Here is a 21,264-nt window from a genome sequence, read left to right on the forward strand (position 1 = left end):
CCCAGAACGGAACTCGTTCGTATGTAAGGGGCTTACTGTACTCAGTGACATAGTTAAAAGGGATCTTAAGGAACTTTATCAATAAGTACAGGCAGCACTATGTACAATAGCCAAGACACAGAAGCAGCCTAAATGTCCATTCACAGATGAATGGATACAGAAGATGTATCTTTATCTATCTATACACACAAACACACACATACAATATGGAATATTACTCAGCCATAAAAAAGAATGAAATAATGCCACTTGCAGCAACATGAATGGATCTAGAGATTATCATACTAAGTGAAGTAAATCAGACAGAGAAAGACAAATATATGATATCGTTTACATGTGGAATCGGAAAAGAAAGACACAAATGAACTTATTTACAAAATAGAAACAGACCCACAGACATAGAAAACAAACTTATAGTAACCAAAAGGGAAGGGTGGGAGGGATAAATTAGGAGTTTGGGATTAACATATACACGCCACTATATATAAAATAGATAACCAACAAGGACCTACTGTAAAGCACAAGGAACTATACTCAGTATTTTGTAATAACCTATAACAGAAAAGAATGTGAAAAAGGATATATATATGTATGTATAACTGAATCACTGTGCTGTACACCCAAAACTAACACAACATTGTAAATCAACTATACGTCAATTTTAAAAAAAGAAAGAAAAAAAGGTACATTCATTAAAATGGTTCATACATACATCTGGTAGGTGGTCCTTTCTGAGGGACAGCTTATATAAATTTATTAGTCTACTAAGCCTTATGTGATAAAATGATATAGAACTATTCACACACACTGAAAAAAATGTCACATTCCTGGCTTTGGTAGTTTACTGCACTCATGTATGATGCAACCATCAGGGGAAACTAGGTTAAGGGTATACTTATTGTGTACGATTTCTATAATTATTTCAAAATAAAAAGTTAAAGCCTTACCTAACTGGAATATTCTGGTTAAATGAAATTTTTGTTTAAAAGTGAGGGTTCTTCAACGTGAAATGTTTTTGAATCCTCTTTTTCAACAAATTAGGCAATAAAAAAATAAGCATGTATTGAGCATTATCTAGTATAATATTATCAAGAAATACAAAGTAAACACAAAACAATGGTCTATAGTGAGATTAAATAGAGAAGTAGAGATGATTAACTAGGGATTGGGCTTCTGTCTCTAACACAGTATGAACAAAACTGAAATGCTAATATTGGTGCCGGCCAAGATGGAGTAAGACACCACGGCTGACCTTCTCCCAAAGATAAATACTAAAAACTCTGGACCAAAGGAAAAACCAACTACCCGAGGAATTCCAAAGAGTAAGCAAAAGTAGGTGGATTGGGGGGTGGGAGTCAAAACCTGAAGAAGCCACTCTAACAAGAGTGAGTTTCCCATTTTTGTTTTTATTACTTTACTCTTCCAGCCTTGCATGGACGGTGGGCACACAGCCCAGCTGTGGAACAGGCAGCAAAAACTCCCGAGACATACCCGGTCATTCCAGCCAAAGAAAGTAAGAATAATGATCCCTGCAAGTCAAAGAGTGAGAGGGATCTCAGAGAAAAAAAGAGCTGGAGGAAACAAATCATCTAATGCTATGTACATCTACACAAGTCCCAGGCTCACCCCTCAAGTGCACATACCTGGGACTGACCCAAAGCAAGACAGCAAAGGCTTTGAGAACTGAATTAGATATAAAGCACGGCCCACCTCCCAGTCTAGCTCCCAAGTGGCACCTGTGTGGCATAAACCTACAGCCTCAGAGCAAAGGCTTTGAAAACTGAACTGACATGAGAGCCACCACCCTCAGGAGGCCAGATAGAACTTGCCATCTCAACCTAGCCAGGTTGATTACCTGCTAAAAAAGCAAACAGGAAAATTCAACATTCTCTAGATGATTTTCACAGGACCTAGATTCTCCCGACATAATACTCAAAATGTCCACAATGCATTCCAAAGAACCAGGAAAATCTAACCAGTTCTCAGGGGAAAGGACAGTCAACAGATGCCAACCCCAAGGTGACCCAGAGGTTGGAAGTATCCAACTTTTAAAGCAACTTGTATAACTGTGTTCTCTGAGTAAAGGTAAACACTCTTGAAATAAATGAAAAATGTAATTACTTGCAACATTTATGCAAGATCACCATGAACATTAATTATTATACATGAGTGGAAAAGTAGAAGAAATTAAAATGAAAGGTAAAACCTGTATGATCCAAGATATAACATGTAAGCTGAATTTTTCAATCATGCCAATGTGAGGTTTTCTTAGTACTGCATGAGAAAACATTCCAGTTAATACAAAGCCACCCATGGTCAAAGTCTCTGGGCAGAGAGAACAAAGAAAAATACTCCTGTACTAGTTTTAGTCAGAGGGGGAAAAAAAAAGGAGAGAAAGAAGAAGACACAAGGGAAATGAGAAATAACCTCATCACCTTGAGATCTAAGGAGGTTATAATAATATTTTTATGGTTTAGGATATCTAATTCCCTAGATGAGACCAGAAGTTCAAGCAGTACTCCAAACAGACAGCAGAATGCCCCACCCTTTAGCTGAAGGACAGGAATGTTCCACATGATCAAAGCCCAGCCTTGTGGGTCAGCCTGCCAGGGCTTGCCCTGTTCAGGAGTAAATAATCAAAAAGATAATTCTACTATTAGGGTCAAACATCTCTGGTGCAAAAAACTCTTCTTATTCTCAGCAAGTCAAAACTTACATTTGAGATGCACATCCAAGATATTGGCTTTGAGGAGATTAAAAATTTAAGAATGTTAAAAATATTTTACTTTCTCTCTCTCCCTCTCCCCGCCACCACACACACAGGAAGACAGAGGGAAAGGGAGAGGAAAACAGAGAGAAAGAGAGAGAGAGAGAGAGAGAGAGAGAGAGAGAAGGAATATACAGACGTATAAAATATGCTTAAGTTACTATCCTAGATAGAGTGATTATGGGCAATTTTAATTTTCAAAATTATACTTTGCTTATTGTATTTTCCAAAGTTACTACACTAAACCTGCATTCATTTTAAGGAAAGAAAAAAAATAAATAAATGCGTTAAGTCCCTAGGCTTCTTGGATAATTGAAGAGAGTAAGGATGGGGGCACCACACTGACAGCTACAATTAAACAGCACCAAACCCAAACTTAAAACAGATGGCTCCGGAAAATTACCTAAGATAAAGAAAATACTATGGAGCTAGAATTTAATCACTCTTTCTCTATGTTCCAATGGCACTTTGCTCGACCTCCTCACATAGTGTCTGTGGCATGGTTATTTGTACACTGACGCACTTGTCTTGCTTTGTATGTAGACCCTTCGCATTTTATTATAATCTCCCAATGGCAGGGACCATGCCTTACTTGTTATTACATTGGCCATTTAAATAAATTAAAGTTTTCGTACAGCTCTTCTCAACGGGACTGCTCATCACTCAGATCGCCTATAATAAGGGTATTTCAAAAATATAAAATATTAGAGCCCATCAGTGGGCGCAAGATGACCCAACTTACACTCAAGTCAAAAGTTAACTATTAAAGCAAGGTTTCTCTTGCTGGTAAGGGCATTGTGAAATCCAAGCATAAGGCATCTAATGATGTATATAAATTATGATTATTATTAATAAAATTTTTCACCCCCTCCCGAGGTATTTAAAAACTTATTAAAATAAACGTAATGATTACCCTTCTATGACTTGAAAACAGACCTCCAAAATTGCAAGAGAAAGGATGAAATGTATTTATTTCAAAGTTAAATTTGAAGCAAAAATCACAGGACAACAGATTGCAAATTTAAAATTAGATTCTAGTGGGAGGGCTTGGTTTCAAGCCTGTTTTTTTCCTACTGGAGGCTGAGCCTGAAGACAGGATAGGGGGGTTGGGGGGAAAGAGCTAAGATTAAACTGAGACAAAGTTCTGAAAGTTTTTGCTAAATCTTTACAAACCCATGAAAAGCATTTTGCCAAGTCACACACAAATACCCCTAACACAGGAGACTAAACAGGAAAGTTTTGCAACAAATAAAAGATAATCTTTGATTTAGAAAGATTATTGTTTTGACTGTATTTATTTTGCTTTTTAAAAGATTATCCAAACTAGAAACAAAATATATCATTGTTTTGAAGTAAGATTTTGAAGCTGGGATTGCCTTTTTCAAACATAATCCCATCTAAAGATGGTAAAGTTCAGGAATAAATTTAAAAGATCCTGAGGGCAATTCACAGGCGGAAAAAAGACAGGTATCTGCTTTTTCTTTTCTTTCTTTTTTTTTTTTTTAGTTTTAATGCTAATACTTTTGACTTGTTAGATGGGTGTAACCTTAATCCAAAAAAGTGACTCCGAATTCTTTTTTCCACAAACTACATACAACACAGCAATGCCAATTCTGCTAAAATGTATCTGTCTCACCACCTCTGAGGCATCACCATTAATTCATGGGGATATACACAGGCTCAAATACACATACACAAACTTACCTTACAAGGCAACAGTGGTTCCCAGCCCAACTTGCCCCAGGAGCACTGTGGCATTTAGATATTGAGATTGGAAACGACGTCAGGATGGGCAATGACTGGGGCTACGAAACGTATCAGCACTGGCCCCTCGGGGTGGCCATCACTGTCTCATCTGAGTCTATGAGAAGGTCCCCAAAACCTGGAGAGGACAGAAAAAGAGAAAGCAAATGGTTAGCCAGAACACAGGAAACAGGAATTTTCCATCGAGCCCATTTACGTAAAGTCTCCAACATCCATTTTGTGTGAAATACCACCCCCCCCCCCAAATTGAACAATGCCTCATTTAGCTACAGGTATAAAATAACAGGCATAATCAGATAAATCAATAAAGACAAGCATATTTACATTCACGGTAATAAATAGCCTGACAACCTCAGTTATTTTATCATTTTAACCTATGTCTAAAGATGAAGGTATCGCATAACAGAAACAGGTTACTGGGAAATGGTATCCATGGTACCCTCTTAATGTTTAAAAAGTCTCAACAGAGATGAATGAAAGGAAACAAGGGTATCTCAGTTATTCTCAAAGTAGAGCTATATTTACCAGAGAAGTTGAAGAAAATGCTAAAAGACACTTAAACAAAAGACCAAATTCAGTACATAGACCTTCCCATCATATACATGTTTTCAAAATAAGCTCCACAAACAAGCAGTATTAATGGTCTTTTTTTTCTAAAGCCTGCCTTCTGAGGTGAGACTGCAGATACTAAAGACAGGAGAAAGCCCCGAGGGCTTCCTTGGGGTGGCTGCCCTCATTCCTCTCCTACGGACCATTCCTCTGTGGGGCTGCCCACAGTTGGCACCTATTGCTGGTGGCTTCATCAAGGTGGGAACCCGAGGACTTTCCTGGTGGCGCAGTGGTTAAGAATCCGCCTGCCAATGCAGGGGACACGGGTTCGAGCCCTGGTCCGGGAAGATCCCATCTACCGCGGAGCAGCTAAGCCCATGCGCCACAATTACTGAGCCTGCACTCTAAAGCCTGCGAGCCACAACTACTGAGCCCGCGAGCCACAACTACTGAGCCACAAAACTCAGCCACAACTACTGAAGCCCGTGTGCCTAGAGCCCGCGCTCCGCAACAAGAGAAGCCACTGCGATGAGAAGTCCGCGCACCGCAACAAAGAGCAGCCCCCCGCTCGCCGCAACTAGGGAAAGCCCACGGTCAGCAAGGAAGACCCAATGCAGCCAAAAATAAAGAAATAAAGGTGGGAACCCGAGATGACAAACAGTTTGCACAGGACCACGGAGAAAACTGCCTCCTGGTGTAGGAGGCAGCCACACCAAGACAGTAAATAAATAAATAAATATATACATCCATAGAGAACAGCACAATAAGTGAAGTGACAGTTCTCTCTATCTTGGAAAACGTGCTATTTCACCATGAACTTGGTGACTCACACTTGCCAGGAGAGGAGCAATACCCCATTCTCAGCAATACCCCATTATTACCGTACAATGCATGTCCTTTCCATAATTCTCCCGCTGCTGTCCTGTTCCCTCTCTTTTCCCAGGCACCCTCCTTAAGCTGATCTCTGCAAAGTTTCAAATTTTCAAAGCGGTTCCTGAATTGCTTAGGAACTGGCAGAAATTAATAAGCAACAGCCCATTTATATTGAAATGGACTCATTACAGTACCAGCTGCCAATAATTTGCAAGGCTGGTTTCTTGCTGGCAAACCGGGCCTGCAGGCGGCTGTCCTCCACCTGCACAACGGAGGCTGATAATGCATTTTTTTATACTTAAAAAAAAAAAAAAAGTACATATTCTACTACCAGAATTAAAATGCTTCTCTATTATATTCTTCTAACCCCTGAGCAGAAAAAGAAAAACTACATGGGGAAGAACGTGAAAGTTACCAGGCATGATTTATAAAACATGCAAGAAAACAAAACTCAGTTTATTTGGTTTTTTTTTTTTCTGATTTTGGTGGGAAAAATTTTTTTACCTGTGAGCCTGGCTGTGGAACTGACCCCTGATACAGATGGATGGAGGGATACATAGTTGTTCTTTGCAATCAGCAAATATGCTATGGTTGCAATGTGTCATCAAGCACTCAGTACGTGTGGAGTACTCACAATGGGTTAACTTCTCCATGGCCTTGTGAAGGTATACCATGGCAACCCGAGCAGGACTCCAGGTTTTCTTTAAGAGCTGCAAAGAATTCAACTTCAACGGGAGGCAGCTAAGCACCAAACTCAGTGTTGGGAGTTCAAGCCTGGAGTCCCACTGCAGGCATCAGGTCAAAACACAGCCTTGCCACTTACTTGCAAGGTGATTTGAGGCAAACTCTAAATAAATGGGGATAAGAGTTCCTAAGCCGTTCTGTTGATATAAGCATTAAATGAGATCATCTATGTTACCTAATTAGCTTAGTGCCTACCCCTTGGTCAGTTCTCAATAAATATCAGCGATTATTTCCATTATTATTCAACATTTGTACATGATAAGGCAGATGCTACAGAAGGGCCACTTCCTTAAAGCATGGTACCTAACTCACTGAAACTGGGTCTATGCTGAGTTGAAACTGGTCGCCTTAAATGTCTTGTGAGACAACAGGGGAATTCATTGATCCAGCTGGAAGATGTGATTGACTCAATTAGCCACAGCTCACGCACACACACAAACCACGCTGGCAAAATCCGGCAGGACCAGGAGGGTGGCCTGCATTACATTAAGATGACCCCCTAGTGAAGTGAACAATAAATGTGCCGAGTTTTACAGTCTCACTCAGATTCATCTCAACCCGTATAGTCAATTTCTGTGTCAGGTGCCAAATAACCAGTTTTCACGGGGAAGCGTGCGAGCTGGAGGAGGGGAAGGAATTACCAAAACTAATCCCAGACTTCAAATACCTCAAAAATAGACAGGGCTCAGAAGTCCCGTCACTGCAGCCCGACAATCTCAAGCGAGATGAAAATACGACAACTGTCAGAAATACGGTGTCCATGGCGGTTAATCCATGGCTTTTCCTACAATGTCTGCCACACCAGAACTTTCTTTTTCACCTTTAGAAAACAGTCATAAGAGGCATCCTGTCACTTTTAAGTGTTTGCAAGTTCCAGGAATCAAAGTATATAGAGAAAAGGATATTGTACTTGCCCTCAAAATACCTCAGTTTGTATACCAGGCTCCATTACTTAGCAACTTATGTGACCTTGGGCAAGTAAACTACCCATTCTGAAACTTAGCAGGAAAAATAACGATGCGTAATATTATCCACTTAACACCTACCTGAAAAGGTTGTTATAAGACAGAAGTTAGAGAATCAAAACAAAACACTATAAACTATAAAGGACTACAAAAGTATGTTCATTCTTACACTGTTCATCATGATTTAGTGCCCAAAAGTGTTTCATATTACTGAATTAATGAGAATCAGAAAGTTTCCCCCTTACCCTGAACCTTAAAGTGGGCTGGGAGCAGTAGTGTTAGATCTAAATCCTGAACAAGTCAGAAATCCTTACTATTTCTCATATGCAATAAGCACCAGAAGAATTTCGATTTTAGTATTCATATTTAGTCCAAAAATCAGCCTTGGATGAACAGACAGATGGATGAATCTAGGACATTTTTTAATGGTTCAGAAATTAAGGTTAAAGAAAATTCATCAGTCATTTTCTTTACTTACGATTTTAACCATTATTATATTCATTAAAGGACTCAGGGGACTTCCCTGGTGGCAGAGCGGTTGGGAATCTGCCTGCCAATGCAGGGGACACGGGTTCAATCCCTGGTCTGGGAAGATCCCACGTGCCGCGGAGCAGCTAAGTCCGTGCGCCACAACTACTGAGGCCCGTGCGGCCTAGAGGCAGCGTGCCACAACTACTGAGCCTACGTGCCACAACTACTGAAACCCACATGCTGCAACTACTGAAGCCCGCACACCTAGATCCCATGCTCCGCAACAAGAGAAGCCAATACGATGAGAAGCCCGCGCACCGCAACGAAGAGTAGCCCCTGTCCACCACAACTAGCCAAAGCCCGCATGCAGCAATGAATACCCAATGCAGCCAAAAAAAAAAAAAAGGACTCAGGAGTGACTTCCAAAGATACATTATCTAAAATAGAAGAGGAGAAATTATTACTGGAATAATAAAAGGAATCCAAAGGTTAAGACAAAGTGACGGGGGCAGAATCAAGGTAACAATGCAGACCCTCTCAATCTACCCAGCTGGCTCAGTTTGACAGCAAGCTTTTGTAAGAGCCAACTCAGGGAAAAGGGGGCGGTTGTAAAATTCACAATGTCCTAATCAATCGCTCAGTAGGACAAACGTTCTAGGTACTAAGATCAGACAGGAATTTCCACCCATGGTCCTTTGAGGCCACTGTGATACAACAAGCCATGTTTTGGGGTTTTTTTTGCTGTACGCGGGCCTCTCACTGTTGTGGCCTCTCCCTTTGCGGAGCACAGGCTCCGGACGCGCAGGCGCAGCGGCCGTGGCTCACGGGCCCAGCCGCTCTGCGGCACGTGGGATCCTCCCGGACCGGGGCACGAACCCGCGTCCCCTGCATCGGCAGGCGGACTCTCAACCACTGCGCCACCAGGGAAGCCCCGAGCCATGTTCTTTGAACCGCATCCTTTCACATGGGCTCAGTGACCAGTTCTATATGGCTGATTCTTGTCTTCACGATTGATTCAAGGAAAAAAAAAAATCACAGTTCAGGGACGGAAGGTCTGAAGAAGTATGATCCTGCTGAGAGGCACAGAGGCTGCTTACCCACCAGGAAGATCTCTTTAAATACCTGCTTGCTCTCCAAAGAGTGCTGGGCTGTGGGCTGGTAAGCATGAGTGAGGTGGAGCTCTCTGGCTCGACGGCCAAGGGTAGCTGGGTTGTGCTACCAGACGGCCATAGCTCACCTGGCGTAAAGGGACAGTTCCATCAGGGGTGAGCTTGCCCGGCTTGCGTAAAAACTGAGACTGTGACGAGGACTCCTGCACAGAGAAGAGGTGCCCACCTCCTCTCTCAGGTAAACCACGTGACCACTGAGGGCCCTGGGGCAGGACCAGCATTCTCCGTTGAAGGATGATCCCTCAACACAGACGAATGAGAGACGGGGCTTCCCAATTCCTATTCCTTAAAGCATGGATTAAATGGTTTTAGCCCAACCATGTTTTTCAAGACAAGTAAAAACAGACACCCAAATCAGCCAAACAAAATTCCTGAAAGTTCCCCTCTCCAAAGACTGCCCTGATTCTGAGCAATGCAACTTCTTAGCATATCCAAATGCATCCCAAGGTAACTAAGTGAGGAAACGTTCACAGAATCGATATTCTTTTTTTTTAATAGGTTAAAATATTTAATCAATAAAAATCTGTGATTCTCTAATAATAGTTAAGAAAAGATAAAGAAAAAAATCTCATTTGAGGCAGTTTTAAAAAAAACTGATTACTCTGAAAATTGGTAATTATATGAACAGTGTTAAACACTTATCCTACCTTTCCAATAGAACTTATGTTTTGGTGTTACCAAACAGCCCTAGTTGATGACAGAAATCTCTATTTTATAAGAGAACATTAGCTAATAAATAGGCAACCTTGTCTTGTTCCTGATCTTAGTGGAAATGGTTTCAGTTTTTCACCATTGAGAACGATGCTGGCTGTGGGTTTGTCATATATGGCCTTTATTATATTGAGGAAAGTTCCCTGTATGCCTACTTTCTGCAGGTTTTTTTATCATAACTGGGTGTTGAATTTTGTCAAAAGCTTTCTCTGCATCTATTGAGATGATCTCCTTCAGTTTGTTGATATGGTGTATCACGTTGATTGATTTGCGTATATTGAAGAATCCTTGCATTCCTGGAGTAAACCCCACTTGATCATGGTGTATGATCCTTTTTATGTGCTGTTGGATTCTGTTTGCTAGTACTTTGTTGAGGATTTTTGCATCTATGTTCATCAGTGATATTGGCCTGTAGTTTTCTTTCTTTGTGACGTCTTTGTCTGGTTTTGGTATCAGGGTGATGGTGGCCTCATAGAATGAGTTTGGGAGCGTTCCTCCCTCTGCTATCTTTTGGAAGAGCTTGAGAAGGATGGGTGTTAGCTCTTCTCTAAATGTTTGATAGAATTCGCCTGTGAAGCCATCTGGTCCTGGGCTTTTGTTTGTTGGAAGATTTTTAATTACAGTTTCAATCAGAATCGATATTCTTAAGCTAGCTGAGTAAGTTGAGAAATTTCTACTAACATGATAACTTTAATTTTAGAACAGTGAATCTTTGGCGATACTTAACCAACAGGTTCAGCTGGAACAGACATGACTGTATTTCATAGGAGTCTAGTCAGTGCGTTTCCAAGTGCAGTAATATATTCTCCCCCCAAGTCAGGGAGATCTACCATGTAAGGAATGCTTACTATCTGACGGGCATCATGTAAGTGGCTTTAGACCGAAATACTACTCTTTAGTTTCCCCAGGTTCTTGGTGTTTATTGCCTTGCAACTACGCTTGGACACTGACAAATGCCAATGCATCCAACTCAACTCCAGCATTGCATCATTCACTACGAAGTGTCTGGAAACCACCAGCCTCAAAGGGCAGTGTTACAGAGCTGCCATCAAATCTCCCAAACACCCCCTGCCGCTGGGCTCTAAAAAGGGCTCAAAGGAGGCTCCAGCTTACTGAAATAGATTTAATGGGGTTTTTTTCAGGACAGACCACGAGAATCGCGTAATTTTTCACAATTCTAAGCAGCATCACTCCTACTCAGAAGCCGTGAAGCTACTGAACTCTTGAGAATTCCACCCACCATTCCAAGCATAGTGACCATACGATGTGAGAGTTCAGCTCTGGGCTCCCAGACCAATTTCAAGTCTGAGTCACATCGAAAACGCACGCCCATGGCATTGTAAGAGAGAATGGAACAACTGATCTCCAAAGAAAATGGAAATGGAGCTGATTGCAATTAACTTCTGATGCTGAAGTCTGTCATGGCTTAAGTTAACAGAGTTCCTAGTGAAAGAACTTGGGTATCCAGGTGCCCACAGAGGACAGTGGGAGGGGACGGTACCCTGTTGCAGAATGCCTTAGTTTAGAAGAGATTTCAAAACACGATCACATTACCCAACAGCATCTTTTCCAGACTTGAGTCACGCAGGTGTCTTCCCTTCAGCAGACTTGCTTCCCATCCCCACATCAGCTGCAGGAGCCTCACTGGGCTCAGGAAGAGCCTCATTTCCTGAGACACCACACAGAGTGGATGAGGGCAGCTCCTCTTTCACTGTCAAAGACTGAAGCTCAAGGAAAGGAATTTGGTTCTCATTTCCTCTGGCTATCCAAGGCTGAGGCTGAACCTGGAAGGCAGACAGGGGAGTCTCCATTCTAAAGGACACGGCCTTGGCCCTGTGTGAGCCCTGGAAGGAAGGGATGCTCAGACCCGGCAGCTGCTGCCTGCCTCGAAGACTTTCTCCAGGCTCGCCTATGTGACCCCAAAGTATGAAACTGCAGCTTGCAATTTCCATGATGGTCTCCAGCCCCTGCAACCCGGTCTTTCCCTTCACCTGTTCTCTCATCATGCAGCCAAGAAGGGAGCCATTCAGCCCAAAATACAGTCAGGATGTCAAGGAGTCCTCTTCCCTCACCGGGAAAAGCAGAGCACAACTCGGTCATCCTGGCAATTTCATTCCTTCGCCACTGCACGAGGCACAGCTCCCTGGCCCGGAGTCGCCTTTCCCACTCAGAAAGGGAGGGTCACTTTGTGAATCAGATAAGAGCTCCCTGGAGTGAGGCCATGCATGCAGGTGGCAGGTGTGGCAACTCTGCCTGCCAGCAAGGAGGGCTGGGACTGCCTTTGTCACAGAGGACAGAGGAGATATCCCAAGTCCCTCTGGAGAGGCCACCAGGCTGGGGTGCCCTGAATCCACGCTGTTGGTCCTTTATGCTCCGAGGCTAAAGGGCCCATCAGAAGGAATCACTCCCCCTGGACACCTGGTACATCTTCCTTGGTTCTGTTCCCACCACTGTGGTACTTGTGTCAGTGGAAGGTGTTGTACAAGATGGCAAACTTCTCTAGGAGGAAATGGTTTAAGAGAGAACTGGGTAATCCAGATACCAAGGATGAAGAGGAAGGAAGAAAAGCTAGGAACGTCGTTAAGAAATACAGGTTGCATTGCATGTACCAAAAATTTGAAAAGTTGACTATACATCCATTTGAAAACTTATTAAATATCCTCATTGTGTCAATTTAAATTAAATTTTAATCACGTCACAATATACATAAATCAAATCATCATGCTGTATGCCTTACACTTATACAGTGATGTTTGTCTATTATTTCTCAGTAAAATGGGAAAAAAAAATCTTAAATTGAAATAGTATGCTATATAGGAATGTATTAGATAGTGAAAAACAAAAGACCATTATTTTTTTAAAATATAGATTACTGGGGCTTCCCTGGTGGCGCAGTGGTTGAGAATCCGCCTGCCGATGCAGGGGACACGGGTTTGTGCCCCGGTCCGGGAAGATCCCACATGCCGCGGAGCGGCTGGGCCCGTGAGCCATGGCCGCGGAGCCTGCGCATCCGGAGCCTGTGCTCCGCAACGGGAGAAGCCACAACAGTGAGAGGCCAGCGTACCACAAAAAAATAAATAAATAAAATATAGATTACTGAACCAATCATTAAGAAAAGCTAGAAATGTTAAGTTTCAACCTACATGTGAATATCTGATTAGCAAGTTGATTTAATAACCACGAGTCAACTACACAAGAGCAATTACGACAGGTGGAAAACACAGCTGCCCAACCTAAAAAGTGAAGCTGTAATGGGGTCCCATGTAACACCACTGCTAGGGGGACATTAATCTTGATACGTGTTTAGGTGAGAAGATAGGACTTTAATCAAATTTCAGTGCAGCAAAGAATCTTCAAAGTCAAATAAAATGATTTTTACAAAAATTTTAAAGGAATTCCTTCCGAGGATTTTCAAAATAGGAGCGATTCTTTACCTGCAAGTCTTCATCCTTTCAAAGAAAAAGACTAAGGCTCAGTCATAAGACAGAGTGACAAAACACTATTTCCCAAGTCAATTCCTGGGTACCTAGCCTAAAATGCTCCTTTACTCTCTCCTCATTTTAAAATGGAAAAACCTTTTAAAATGACTTAAATTTCGTACTTGCACATCAATTCAAATTGTTTTGCAGTTATATATTTCAGACTACAAGCTCTAACAGGTAAAAGACAATTCCTTATTTCACTGACTCTAAGAAACAGATTTTTCATGTTGAAGGTCTCTGAAGTTGAATATACTATCTCACAATCACAATGGTGTGGTAAAAATCGGCACCATTCTCTTTCTTGCTTGGTGATACATAAAAGAGGGGTGTGTCTTACAATGGTTAGCATGTTATGAAAGAGTGGATATAAAAATAGATTTTTAAATAGTTATGACTATCTAAAAACTGCTTGTGAATTATTTGGGTAAAGCAGAGTGTCTACATAAGAACTTTACTGATTGTTACCAATTCAGTTCAACTCAATCAGTATTTATTGAGCACCTACTTTATGTCTGCGATGAGGAAATAGACCGTTTCCTTACGGTGCCCGCAGCCTAAGAAAATGATGGACACTTATCCACTCTTAGACAGGGCTGTGAAGGCTAATCTGGCCTTATTAATAGTGAATGATGGGGGGACAGGGAGGGATAAATTGGGAATTTGGGGTGAACAGAGGTACATTACTATATATAAAATAAACAACAAGGATCTACTGTATAGTACAGGGAAATATATTCACTATCTCGTAATAACCAATAGTGGGAAAGAATCTGAAAAAAATTATACATATATGTACAACTGACTCACTTCACTATATACCTGAAACATTGTAAATCAACTATACTTCAATTAAAAACTTAATTAATTTTTAAAAAATACTGGATCATGGGAAAACCAGACTAATTCTGCCAGGGGAAACTATCAGTCAAATCTGGTCCTGAGGGTTCATCAGATTTGGCTTGGCTTGTGAGGATGGGAGGAAATGAACAGGGATAAGAGGGAGTTTGCAAAAAAAGAAGGGCAGAGAATTCCAGGAAAAGAGCAAAGGCTCTGAGGAATGAAAGCACCAGTCCAACGTTGTAGAGAAGTAAGTGCATGGAAAAGAGCTGGAAGTAATGAGGTCTTTAAAAAGATGGGTTGGGGTTATGGATGCTACACAGAGAAATTAGATGTGATTATATGCAATGGAGTCCATGATGGGATTTGATTAGGGGAGTTACATGATCGAACATTTTCTCTCCCCCATCTCTCCACATCCCCTGGGGTAACGTGAAAGAGAAGGTGGAGGCTTGTTGCAACCAACCCATCAGGCAGCGCCTGGAGGAGATAAGGTGGCCTTCACTTGGACAGTGAGACCCTTGGGGTAATAAGGCTGTTCTGTCACTCTGTTCTATGAGTGAGCAGGTAGAGTCACCAGAACTTGGTGGCCACACATATACCTGTGAGAAATAAGGAGGAAAGGAGAAAAACAAGGGAGAGACACCTCTGATATTTCCAGTTTGATAACTGACACAACAGAAGGTGATAATAACACCTTCCACTCTGATGTCAAATGGAGCATCCAATTCAACAGTCTTATTATGCCTGGGAGGCCAAAATTCACTGGCAGTGATCCTACTGGAAATTTGGTGTCCATTCCACTCGAGGCCTCAGCACGAAGGAAGGAAGGAAGGAAGGATACCTTCCCCAAATGCTTAGATCAGGAAGGATATCAAAATGGAGACGCAAATATTGGCCAACCGTATAATCAAAGAACTTAACAACAAAGCAAAACAACAACAACAAAACCCACACATCTGATAACCTGTGAGAGGCCACAAGTTAAAAACACTATCTCAACTACACTTTTATTGACGAAGCCAAGACCTATAATAATAAATGGATTAAATAGCATTGACAATTTAAGACAAAAATAAAAGCTTGGTGCCACAAAGTTCAAATGTAAATCAGCTTTGAGTTCAGCTCCCAAAACTCCCTAGGGCCACAGGAACACCCACTATGCCCCTTACTCACACCTTGGGATGGGGGGTAATAAATTAAATAAGATCACGGACTGCAAGGCTCATGTTCCAAAGCTGTACCGACCACCACAGTGGAATGCACCTGCCATGTAGAAATAAGTGTGTCTGGGCACCACTGCAAAGAAAGGTAGCAGTTAAGGACAATCACTTCACCTTTCTGCGAGCGGGTAAAATGAGAAGTTGACAGCTGTGCAACACCAGGCAGACTTCAGGCAATGTTCTGAGTTAGTTATGGTCTGCTAGTGACCATGACAGGGGCGGTAGGAGTGGGGCACATGACAACGGGGACAGAGAGATGGCAGGAAAGACATGCACTAACTATGGGGCCACGAGGAACTCGATCCAACCTTCCTGACCATCCATTCCCTTTAAAATTAAGAGGATGGGGGCTTCCCTGGTGGCGCGGTGGTTAAGAATCCACCTGCCAATGCAGGGGACACGGGGGTTTGATCCCTGGTCAGGGAAGCTCCACATGCCATGGAGCAACTGGGCCCGTGTGTCACAACTACTGAGCCCGTGCGCCACAACTACTGAAGCCCACACACCTAGAGCCCGTGCTCCACAACAAGAGAAGCCACCGCAATGAGAAGCCCGCGCACCTCAACGAAGAGTAGCCCCCGCTCGCCGCAACCAGAGAAAGCCCGCGCGCAGCAACGAAGACTCAACACAGCCAAAAATAAATAAATAAAATAAATTTATTAAAATTAAATAAATAAAATTAAGAGGATGGTCCAGAAGTTTCTATGGTCCCTATACTTGAAAAGAACTCCACATTTTTTTTAACTTGCTTAAGTCAAAACCTGTAAGGATTATAATGGAGACCACCAGGAGATTCTCTCTGCTGGGCATTCTTTTTACAGTAAACAGGTGACGCGATTAAGGCAAAAAGTGCCACTGAGATTAACCCCAGGAATGCAAGATGGAAAACCAACTCTTACTTTAAAGACTGGTACAAGATCTTTTTGGATAAATAACAACTAACATTCATCCTAGCCAAGTAACAAATTGGGAGAAAAATAAAAAGCAGCCAGAGTCATTGCACACTGGATTTTTAAAAGCAGAAGGAAAAAAAAAAAAAAAAATCAAACAAAGCACATACGCACCTCCCTGAAGTCATAAGAGAATAATCAAACTCTTCAACACAAAGACAGTTCCTGGGAGGTTATGGGAACATTTCTAAAACAGTAGTACATCAACCAATATACACAATCACAAAGCAAATCTGCTCCTTGCATGATAGCAACTAGCTCTAAAAGCTTGACATTCATTGCCAAGTAATATCTACGAGGCCACACACAAGGTGAGCAAACGACACCAGGCCCTGCCTTCTAAGAATTAATGAGGACACTCCTGTCCAGGGCACTAGTGTGCAAATGGTTTTGTGGGAACTCCCATTCAATAAAATCGTTCTAAGCATGCTCACCCAAAACAGAATGAGTGTGTGCTGTCACTTATTTAATCAATGTATAACTTACATATATGGGCTACTGTTCAGATAAATTATGTACATTTTCAATTTCTGTATATGTTTATAATGTGCATAATTTATTTGAACTGAACAGAAATACACAGAAATTTAAATGCATAGCACAGGGAGAAACACAAATTCTGAAATGTCCTTCCCACACCCTAATGAAATCATCTCGCACATATATCCAATATTGAAGACCACTGTTCTAGGACAGAGAAAACCAGTCTGGAAACTAAGGAAAGATAAAGACAGTTAATGGAAAACTCATAGGAATGCCTCTTTAACTTTACCTGCATCTCGGGCTTACTGTGAAGCAACATAACAGCACTGTCAAAATCTCCCAGAATCTTCAAGAAGGGACTATCACCATTCAGAAGACCAGGTCGGGGGACACATGCTGAAAACCTTAGGCTGCTCTGAAATTATCGGGTGACGGCACTAGCTCTAGAGCGGCCATTAAATTGTGTTTTTGCAGTCAAGGCGGTCATCAATACCCCTTCACCAGGTGTTAATAAAACCATGCCATATGCAGAAAAGGAAAATGATATACAAAGGAAGGGCTCTCGCAACTTCCTCATCCCCAACCACTGGAAGACAATACAATGACTGGCCAAGAAGCAGGAAGCAAAAACACGTGTCCAAACATCGCTGCATTGTTCGGTGTGGCTTATCTCAGACACAGCCAGGAGAAGCAGTCAAGAAATTTCAGTTACACAGTCCGGAAGAATAAAAGCTAACAGTAACACAGAGAGAAAAATCATTTAACAAAAGATTTTTGAACAAAATTTTGATCCTCATAGGTGGGTAAAAAAGGTTTCCTCTTCTGGAAGAAATCCTCTCTCTCTATTTCTCTCTCTCTCTCTCTCTAGCCCCCCCACCCCCCGCTTCCCTCTCTCTCCAGCTTCCAATCCAGGTGACAAAAGGGCCTCTGACTAGGGGCCTCCCATCAGCATCGGACCCTGCTGACCTGCCCCCACTCCAAAAAACATGTTCCCTCCCCTTGGATTCCATCCAAATGCCCTTATACTTCTCAAGTGCATCTCTCACCCCAACTGTAGCTTCTGCCACAGCCTTCTACCCAGCTCTCCAGATGGAGAGCTTCTCTTTAACGAACTTATTTACTTCCCTCCACACCGTCATCTACCTAAATCTCGGTCTTCAGCACAAATCCCTCTTTCTAAGCTCCTACGGACACCTACATACGGCTACCCCACTGATGGCTCAGATTTGACACACCATTCAGGCTCAAAACTTTCCACACTTCTGATCCCTCCCGGAAGGCAGCCAGATTTATAAATGCAACAGGGAGTCTGGATGCAGTCAGAGCTAGTCTTCATCTGCCATTCAATGTCCCCGTGACCTTGACTGAGTCACTTACCATCCCTAGGGACCACTTTCTCCATCTGCAAAATAGGAAACCCCCCTTGTAGATCTGTGCTGGAGATGAAGTGAGGCAGCGTGTGTGAAGACATCCTTCAGTGGTATTTAGTTAGGGCTTCATCAATGTTCATTTCTTTCTTTCCATATGCTCCTTCTTCCCCTTTTCTTTCTCCAAGGTCCCTAAAGTATCTTCTATATCTATCCTGTCCCCGTATATGCTTAATCCTTTTTTTTTTTTTTTTTGCGGTGCGTGGGCCTCTCACTGTTGTGGCCTCTCCCGTCCCGGAGCACAGGCTCCGGACGCACAGGCTCAGCGGCCATGGCTCACGGGCCCAGCCGCTCCGCGGCACGTGGGATCTTCCCGGACCGGGGCACGAACCCGCGTCCCCTGCACCGGCAGGCGGATTCTCAACCACTGCGCCACCAGGGAAGCCCCTTAATCCTTTTAATGCAAGTCTTTTTGCCTTTAATCCCCATCACTAATATCCATCTTTTCTGCCCAAACCACTCAATGTATATACATCACTGCAAAACCAAACTAATGCACATTCAAGATGCATTCAGTGTCCTTCAAGAATGCCGCCACGTCAACCCCTGCACTGCTAGATGATGTACAAACACCCCCGGCACACCCAGCAGAGACAAGAGCCACAGGACTAAAGGAACAACTTTCAGAAGAGTCAGTTTTACTCAAAGATTTACTCAGAAGGTTAAGGAGAGCAGGGGCGTTGGTGTAGATTGATGATGGAATAAAATTTTAAATGTATATGATTTTCCAAGATGAAATACCCATCTTCCCCCCAAATAAAATGCCACATGGAGTGGTTAGAGATTAATTCCCTTTTAATGGAGTGTTTTATTGAAAAATTTTACAAAGCTCTGTTCTTCCAAGATATTCTTCATCACTTTTCTCTTCTGAATCCCCGCCGTTACCAGTTATTTGAATACCTGTCTTAATCCATCTCCTCTTGTAGGATCACAAGTTCCATGAAAGAAGGGACCACAGCTCATTACTTTTTATCACATGGTTCCATGGCACATGGCCCCTGTATTAGTCAAGGCTCTCCAGAGAAACTAAACCAACAGGATATGGATGCATGGATGGACGGATGGATGGATGGATAAGGATTTCAAGGCTTTGGCTCATGAGATTGTAAGGTCTGGCAAATCCATAATCTGCAGGGCAAACCAGCAGATTTTGCAGGGCAAACCCTGGAGACCCAGGGAAGAGTTGATGTTGCTGTCTTGAGTTCAAAGTCATCTGGAGTAGAATCGCTTCCTTCTAGAGGACCTTAGTCAACTTTTAAGGCCTTCAAGAAATTGAATGAGGCCCATTCACATTATGGGGGGATAATCTGCTTTACTCAATGTCTGATTTAAATGCTAAATCACATCTAAAAAATATAGGGAGGGAGGGAGGGAGGGAGGAAGGAAGGAAGGAAGGACTACCATATGATCCAGCAATCCCACTGCTGGGCATATATCCGAAGAAAACCATGATTCGAAAAGATACCGTCACCCCAGTGTTCACTGCAGCACTATTTACAATAACCAAGACATGGAAGCAACCTAAGTGTCCATCGACAGAGGAGTGGATAAAGAAGATGTCGTACATATATACAATGGAATATTACTCAGCCATAAAAAAGAACAAAATAATGCCATTTGCAGGAACATGGATGGACCTAGAGATTGTCAGACTGAGTGTTGTAAGTCAGAGAAAGACAAATATCACATGAAATCACTTATATGTGGAATCTTAAAAAAAAAAAAAGGTACAAATGAACTTATTTACAAAACAGAAATAGAGCCACAGATGTAGAAAACAAAACGATGGTTACTGGGGGCAAAGCGGGAGAGGGATAAATTGGGAGATTGGGATTGACATATACACAGTACTATACCTAAGACAGATAACTGATAAGGACCTACTGTATAGCACGCTCAGGGAACTCAACTCTACTCAGTACTCTGTAATGGCTTATATGGGAAAAGAATCTAAAAAAGAGTGGATACATGTATATGTGTAACTAATTCCTTTTGCTGTACGGCAGAAAGTAAATCAACCATACTCCAATAAAAATTATTTTTTAAAAAAAACACAAAAACACATGAAGAGTGCCTGACATACAAAAAACAAAACAAAACAGGAAAACCCCACAGCGACCTCTAGAGTAGCATTTAACCAAATTACTGGGCACCACAGCCTAGTCCAGTTAACATATAATATTAACCATCCCATGTCCCAGTAGACTTTTCCTCTAGTACCTAGTAATGGCATCAATATCAGCCAAAGGAACAGAGAGAATAAAATGTATTCCCATGCAGAATGTTTACAACTGAATAGCCAGCAGGTGTTCTAGACGGAATACCAGCCCACAAGTCCACCTGACTTGAGCTCTAAAGAAAGGTCTACCTGGGGTGTCCCTGGTCACCCAGGGCATGAAGGGGTCACTGAGAGAGTGGCCTGGCTTTCATGATGTCATCTTTGCCATATATTTCTAGACAAAAGCATCCCTCCAAGCTTAAGTCTCCTAGTAGCCAACATCATTCGGAGTTGTGGCTCTCTTTTACTTCAACATGGAGAACAGCATGAAAATATATTTGCAGATGGGAAAACACAGGTACGCCAACTCCCCTGCCTAATCTGCCCCCACCCCTCACACACATGAACAAATTATGCATCCTAGGTACATAAGCTTCCCTGTGATGACATTTCTGCTCCAGCCTTGGATCTGAAACCACCTCTGAGCCAAGATTTCAAGCACACAGCAGGGTGTGGGTAGGGGTGTCCCCAGCAAGTCCTCAATTTTGTCCCCAGCAAGTCCTCAGTTCCGATGCAGCTGGGCTTAAAATTGACCTTGACATTGACCGGGGTGTCGGAGTGACTGGTCACC

The 21,264-nt window shown here is 42.4% G+C and overlaps 1 protein-coding gene across 5 annotated transcripts in view; it reads right to left on the reverse strand.

Moving 5' to 3' along the window:
• Positions 1–21,264, reverse strand: part of TIAM1 (TIAM Rac1 associated GEF 1) — a 418,422-nt gene that overhangs the window by 147,102 nt on the left and 250,056 nt on the right. For all 5 annotated transcript variants that reach the window (XM_067034989.1, XM_067034986.1, XM_059065645.2 and 2 more), the window contains one exon: positions 4,472–4,649. The gene's annotated coding sequence lies outside the window, so the exon portion shown is untranslated. The remainder of the gene's footprint in view (positions 1–4,471; positions 4,650–21,264) is intronic.

The sequence above is a fragment of the Kogia breviceps genome, chromosome 5, assembly GCF_026419965.1.
Source record: "Kogia breviceps isolate mKogBre1 chromosome 5, mKogBre1 haplotype 1, whole genome shotgun sequence".
Classification (NCBI taxonomy): domain Eukaryota; kingdom Metazoa; phylum Chordata; class Mammalia; order Artiodactyla; family Physeteridae; genus Kogia; species Kogia breviceps.